General features: G+C 38.8%; 1 non-coding gene across 1 annotated transcript; it reads left to right on the forward strand.

Annotated features, from left to right (window-relative positions):
* Positions 1-4,731: 4,731 nt before the first annotated feature.
* Positions 4,732-4,852, forward strand: LOC150012626 (small nucleolar RNA SNORA32). The gene has a single exon (XR_016510989.1). It is a non-coding gene; the product is annotated as a small nucleolar RNA SNORA32 (small nucleolar RNA).
* Positions 4,853-7,469: the final 2,617 nt, after the last annotated feature.

The raw sequence follows: 7,469 nt of genomic DNA on the forward strand, positions 1-7,469 counted from the left end.
TCTATTTGTAATAGAAATTTCTATTTCTACTTGGCCTGAAACTAATACCAATGTAAGTAAAGGCCTTAAAAGGGTTTTTCAAAAGACAGGGAGGCCACTCCCTCAAAAATATTGGTTATCATTGGATGCATAGAAATCTGTTTTCTTTGTTGCACTTTTCTGTAACATGTTTGTAATCAGAAACAAAAACAATGGAAGGTACTTTTAAAAAACAATCCTCCTGTAGCTCAATATTTTTGCAAGTCGTTCTTTTGTCTTAACAAAAATGCCACCTCATATTTTCATGGCACTTACTAGTTCCCAAAGCCTTACATGATCTTTATTTTATATTGTCCTTCCTCTTTGCCTTTTAGGTAAAAGAAGAAAAATATAGGTTCTCCTCTCAGCTCTCCTCAGTCTCTTCTCCACATCCTCACTCACTCTTATGATTTAAATTTTCACCTGTTTACGGTTATTTCCTAAATTGATATTCCTAGCTTTAATCCATCTCCTGTTATCAGAATCACTTTGCAGTTTATTAAATATGCAGATCTCTGGCTCCATCTGAGACCAACTTAGTCAAAATGGTCAAGGATAGAGCCTGTGCGTATTTTTTAAATTCCACAGGAATTTAGGTGTGTACGTCTGGCTTAAAACTAAAGGGGAAAACAAAACAAAACAAAGAAAACTTCCTTTGAGAGACTTCCTGTTATGATTTTTCTTTCTTGGTTTGTCTTTGGCAGATTTCTAAAGGCAAGGAATATTATGGCTTATTTAAATTTTTATTATTGTTATAACTAGTTATCGAGCCTAATGCCCATTGACATGCAACATGGATCTCATTTTAACCAGCAAGAAAAATATGCACTACACTTAATGATGTATCTGCATTTGTTTATACTATTTGCTTGCCTTCCTCATACTACCCAGTCTAGTACATTTGGGTTTACTCTGCCACATCACTGACATTGTTCTTTCAAAAGTCACCAATAGCCCTTCAGTTGCTAAATATGAGAGACCGATAAGTACTCACCTTTTGTGTTCTCTCTCCAGCTTTTAAAACTGGTGACCATTCCTTTTCTTTTTGAAATGTTGCTTATTGCTTCCTACTTAAATGTCCCTGAAAACTGCTAATTCATACCCTAAACTGAGCTCATCCTTATTGCCAAAACAAACTTGAAAAACAACCTTTCTTCACCCTTTTGTTTATTCCACCCACTTTATACAATTAATTATGAACTACTTACCCACACTTTCAAAACAAGACTCAAAAACTCAAAGATTTTCCCTAACTTACTTGGTGGCAAAATCTGCTCTGAAGTGATTGAAGGTTATTAACAGCCTTAGTGCACCTCATTTATCATGAATATTTGTATGTTTTACTGTGGGAATATTGATGTCTTGATTACTTTCCAGACCTCCCTGAGGATATTATGTAATGTATTTCATATACATCATATTTAGTTTTAGAAATATCTGACAAAACTTTAAATCAAAAAAATGTTGTCTCATCAAATTCTGGGGAGTGTGAACTTGACCCTCCAAGATAGCTCTCAGACTCTTCTAATTCTCTTCATCTCCCTTAGATTCCAGCTAGATTCCAGCAACAACTTCCCCACTGCTCCCCCCATCCTCACTCTTGCTTCTTCTGATCTATTTTCTACCTGCAGCCAGAATAATCATTATTTGAGTAAAGACAAATATCCCCTACTAAAACCCTTTGATATATTTTGCTTCTGACTCCTCACTAATTCTCAAGCCTTATTTTTATCACTTTCTACCCCCTACTCATACTAAATGCTCTGTAGTTCCTTTATGCCCCTGCTGTCCTTCATCTTCAGTCCTGGAATTGGACTCAGTTAATGTTATTTGAATGAATAAAGGAAGTCTAACTTACTTTCTGGACTCATTAGAGAGAACTGATAGGTGTGTTCTCTGAGCAGATTCATTTTATTTCTTTTTAATTGTTATTCAATTACAGTTGTCCCAATCCCCCCCCCCCATAGCTCTCGCCTGCCCTGCGCAACCCCACTTCCACAGTCAGTCCCCGCCCTGTTCTCGTGTCCATGGGTCATTTATACTTGTTCCTTGACTAGACCCTTCCCCTTCTTTCCCCTGTTATCCCCTCCACCTCCCTTCTGGTAGCTGTCAGTCTGTTCCTTGTTTCCATGTCTCTGGTTCTGTTTTGTTTGTTTGTTTTGTTCATTATGTTCCACTTATAGGTGAGATCATATGGTATTTGTCTTTCGCCGCCTGGCTTATTTCACTAAGCATAATAATCTCCAGTTCCATCCATGCTTTCACGGAAGGTAGGAATTCCTTCTTTCTTTCTGCTGTGTAGTATTCCATTGTGTAAATGTACCACAGTTTTTTGATCCACTCATTATTCAGAAATCGAAGGCATTTTTGTACACCAACAATGAAATACCAGAAACAGAAACTGGGGGGGAATCCCATTTACTATAGTGACAAGAAAAATAAGTACCTAGGAATAAACTTAACCAAAGAAGTAAAAGACCTATACTCAGAAAACAACAGAACACTAAAGAAAGAAATTAAGAAAGACACAAATAAATGAAAGCATATGCTGTGTTTATGGATTGGAAGAATTAACATCATTAAAATGTCCATAATACCCAAAGCATTCTATAGATTCAACTCAATTCCTATTAAAATACATATTTCACAGATATAGAACAAAATTTTCAAAAATTTATATGAAACCACAAAGGACCCCAAATAGCCTCAGCAATTTTGAGAAATAAAAGAATGAAGTAAGAGGCATTACAATGCTTATAGTAAACTGTACTACAAGGCCATGGTAATCAAAACAGTCTGGTACTGGCATCAGAACAGACACATAGATCAATGGGAAGAATATAGAGTCCAGAAATAAACCCAGGTCTGTATGGTCAACTAATATTTGACAAAGGACAAAGAGCATAAAATGGAGCAAAAATAGCCTCTTCAATAAATGGTGCTGGCAGGTTCTTGCTATTTCTTAATTCTCCTTTTGTTATGAGGAATGGGAGATATAGGCAGCACTGACTGTAAGTAATAATATTAATAAAAATTATGGTATGGATAGGATCAGCCTAAATGTTGTGACCAAACACAAATGTTCTATTGCCCTAAATGACATGTCAAAAGTATTTCCTGGCATTTGAGTCATTTTCTACTACTTGCTCCTCTAGCAACCATTTAACATCTGCAGTAGTTGTACCTCTAGTTAATATGATTAGCATCTACCACACACATAATACTTTATGTACATTGTATAGCTTATTTCTAATCCTTGTAATAAATAAGGTGGGTATTGTTAAGGATAAGGAAACTGAGGCTCATTAAGTTTGACATTTTCCCCAAGGTCACAGATTCAACAAGTGACAGAAATGGGATTAGAACACAGTCCTCTTAATCTACAAAAGCTTCCCTATTTCCCTACACAATCTTTCTGCTTAGTAAAAACTGGTCACACTGCTGACACGCCTGAAGTGATGAATCAAGGGTTAGAGGGAAGGGAAACTAGTGAGAGAAGCATTTTGGAGTGATCGAGTAAACAGGAAGGGAGGAGGAAAAAGCACAAAACTCACAAACTCCTTAATTATGAAGCTATCTGGCTAGATTGTAAATTCTGTCAATGAAGGGTCAGATTCTTTTACATCTTTAACTTTTACCCTGAATAGGCCTGAGAACAGAATGGATGTTTAATGATTACTTATGAGTTGGCCACTCATTAATATGATGTTGACTGAGTATCACCAACATTAATCACTGCCTACTCGTGCTTCTCCCCCCCACCCCTAAGACAAAGTGTAGTGGAGGTAAGGGAAGTGTGTGGTAGGTGCAGTGAGGCTTATCAATAGAAGGCATTTTCACGCCCATAAAGATCTCATTAAACTTTCTGACCTAATATAATATTTGAAAAAGTGCTGATTGCCTGTAAGCCAAAGTCCTGTGTTTGACTTTCAATGAACTGAGCTGATGAAAACAAGTTTGATTTCTATCAATGAACTGTTTAGATAGCGGCTGTTATATTCACAAATCTTTATTAAGCACTCACTATAAGCAAGGTAACAGGTAGGGGCTATGCATTTAAAACATCCAAACATCCAGATGTATCCAGTTGGAATAAATACGCCCAAAATAACTATTTTTTCTTTTTTTTCCTAAAAAGTCCAAATACCTTTTACAACAAGAAAGAAAAAGAAAAAGTCACCTTGATTATTGAAACAATCATGTCATGACTAAACTCTTTCAAAGAAGCATTGTAAATGCTCATTTTCCTGCATAGATGATAGTGTCTGGTTTCTGGTTCTCAATGGGAAAGCTGGCATGGTCCCTCTCCTGCTCTTTCAGAAAGTCTCAATGAGGGCAGGAGGCCTCTGTCCAGAGTGTGTCAATATGAACTTGTGTGTACTGATTTTTAAAGGCTGTAGAACAAGATGAGTCCCAGGAAACTTCAAAACTAAAGAAGAAATCATATGAAAAAAAGAAGAAAATGGTGAAATTTGGAGAAGTTAGAAAGGAACTAAGGTTCTGTGTTAGGTTGTGCCTACGATATGCTTAAATCAGAATTTTCACAGGACTGTGGAACCAGAAGGAACCCGCCATCTCCCAGTTGTCAGTGGAAATTAGAGTACTTCATACCTTAGCCAAGGGACCAAGACAGGATACAAAGAAAAGCTATGTTGCAGTCAACTAGTCCAGGAGTTCCTTAATCCTGTCGCCATCAAAAACACCTGAGAAGCATGGTCATTACTGAGGCTTTTCCAATGCAGTTTCTCATTTGCCATGGATATGACCACAAAACATTTTCCTACTAGGTTTTCTTTCTGCTACGTTGCTAGCTTTTAGTCTATTGGGAACATTTTATTAACCCTAGGTCAGCACTGTCCAACATAAATGTAACACAAGCAGTATGTGACTTTGTAATAGCCATTGGTAATTGGTGAGATTTTTGTAATAGCTGTCTTAGATTTCTGTCGTCTGCCAGATGTCCTTTGTCTAGCTAATCCTTCTAGGTTGCTAGTGACCAAATAGTTTGTGATTACATGATCATCTCTCGTCCTGTTATAGAGAACTGACTGTTGTGGCAGCTGGATTGAGTGAAAAAGGGATTAAGGCTCAAACTCAGTAGGAACTAAGGACCCAGAACATGTGAATTCCTTAAATAAAAATGTATTAACTTTAAATAATTGTGCCTATGTTAAATATAATTAAAAACTCTTTACACACATGAAAAGAAAAAAAAAAACCTAAGAAGATTTCTAAAAATTGGAAACTTGGGCTCCACATCACATACCTGGATTTTCCAATAGGCAGGAGCTGGGAATCTGCTCAGTCAAGCCCCTAGGTGATTCTGAAGATAAAAGTAGATGACAAATAAATAATGACTGATGTCAAATAATGAGTATTTATTTTACCACAAAGAACTCTAGTACAGGTTGGAGAAGTAAATTCAGAGGAAAAAGATATAACAGAGGTATAGCCTCACAAATATGATCCTATTACATTCAGAATTAACAATGCATAGGCCCAAACCATCAGATAAATCAAACACCAGCTTTCTTATCTCTTCTAGACATATGAACTAGGGGAAGCCACATGACTATTAGGTAACACCTTAAATAGACTAAATAGAAACACCATACCTGAAACATAGTTGTGCTCAATATGTTTAAAGTTGCCTGTGCCTTGATTTTCTCATCAGTAAAATGGGGGCACTCACATGAATCCCCTAAAAACTAATTCTCTCACTAGAAAAGTAGAATTTAAGAAATATCTTTTCTTTTTAATAAGTTAGCCATTACATAGAAACACTGGTTCATAGAAAATGTGACTTCTAAAAAATTCGAGTAAGTTTGGCCATTGTCAGTGTGGCTCAGTTGGTTGGAGCATCAGTCCATAAACCAGAAGTTCTCAGGTTCGATTCCCAGTCAGGGCACATGCTTAGGGGCATGTATGGGAGGCAACCAATCAATGTTCCCTCTCTTCTCTCTCTCTCTCTCTGTCTCTCACTTTCTCTCTCTCTCTCTCTCTCTCTCTCTCTCTCTCTCTCTCTCTCTCTCTCTCCCTCCCTCCCTCCCTTCCTCCCTCTCCTTTACTCTCTCCCTGGAATAAACAAAACAAAAACAAAAAACAAGTATGTTTGCTCTGTTCCTGTTTCCCAGAGATCTTGTGGGGAAGAAAGCAGAGGCTCTCTATTCAAAGAGGGGATTTAAGTTACATTAGCTCACTATTTCTGACTTAATTTATTGTACACCAAAGTGGGGAAAGGGTGAATATTATGGGTTGAATTGTGGGCCCCCCAAAAATACGTTGCAGTCCTGTCTCCCAGTACCTGTGAATGTGACCTTATTTGTAAATAAGTTCTTTTATTTAATCAAGTTAAGAAGCCATCATTAGGGTAGGCCATAACCCAACGTGACTGGTATCCATATAGGAAAGAAATTGGCCCTGGCTATGTTGCTCAGTTGGCTGGGGTGTCATTCGGTACATCAAAAAGTCATAGGTTTGATTCAATTCTGAGTCAGGGTGTTACAGAAACAGGGGAGTCCAAAAACAAACCCCAGAGTTTACGGCTGGGAGATAAGGAAAAGGAAGCAGCTTTCAGGATGCCCTTGCATGCCTGGGGCTAGTGGCTGGAAACTTTGTTGCAAAAAGATCTACTTTACTTCCAAGGCTGAGGAAGATGGGAGGGATCTTGGACTGTGGGTTGGTACGAAAGGAGCCTACAGAACCTGCATAGGGTTCTGTGAATGGTGAGAACTGCTTGCAACACCCACTGCATGAGAGGACGCAGTCAGGGATATATAAGCAGCTGCGGACGTTTTAGCTGGCGCTTTGGGGCTCGTGCTCTCTCGCTCCAGCTCTCTGGCCCTGGCTCTTGTGGGCTCCCTCCATGTGGCTTGGAGAAGGGGTCTCCAGGCTGCTTAAAGAAGCTCTCACCATGTGGTTTTGAGAAGGAGAGGAGATCCATGCAGTTTACAGGAAGAAGGCAGTTTACAAGGAGACTGAGAATTAGGGTGGTTCTTCATTGAGAGCTGGAGGGCACCACAGCACAGAAAGGACCTCCCCAATCAGAATTGAGTGATTGGCAGCTACTGGTAAAGGTGAACTGTGCCTAGGAAGTAGGGAAACGGTGTTTCTGACTTTCCTAAGACTGGCCAGGTCTAGGAGGGGGAAGCAGAACTATGTGCAAATAAACAATTCTTTTTTTTTTTCATCAAACTCTGGTATTCAGAGTTATAATTCTGGCGGCGGGCAATCAGGCCCCTAACTAAACAGCCTGTGGGTTCTGTTTCAATCGGAGCAGCCCAGGGGTTCTGTTACAAGGGCACATGCCTAGGTTGTATTTTGATCCCCTTTCAGGGTGCATACCAGAGACAACCAATCAATATTTCTCTGATGCATAGATGTCTCTCTCTCTCTCTCTCTCTCTCTCTCTCTCTCTCTCTCTCTCTCTCTCTCTCTCTCAATAAACATAT

Source organism: Furipterus horrens, unplaced genomic scaffold (genome assembly GCF_987537825.1).
Source record: "Furipterus horrens unplaced genomic scaffold, mFurHor1.1.pri manual_scaffold_4, whole genome shotgun sequence".
Classification (NCBI taxonomy): Eukaryota; Metazoa; Chordata; class Mammalia; order Chiroptera; family Furipteridae; genus Furipterus; species Furipterus horrens.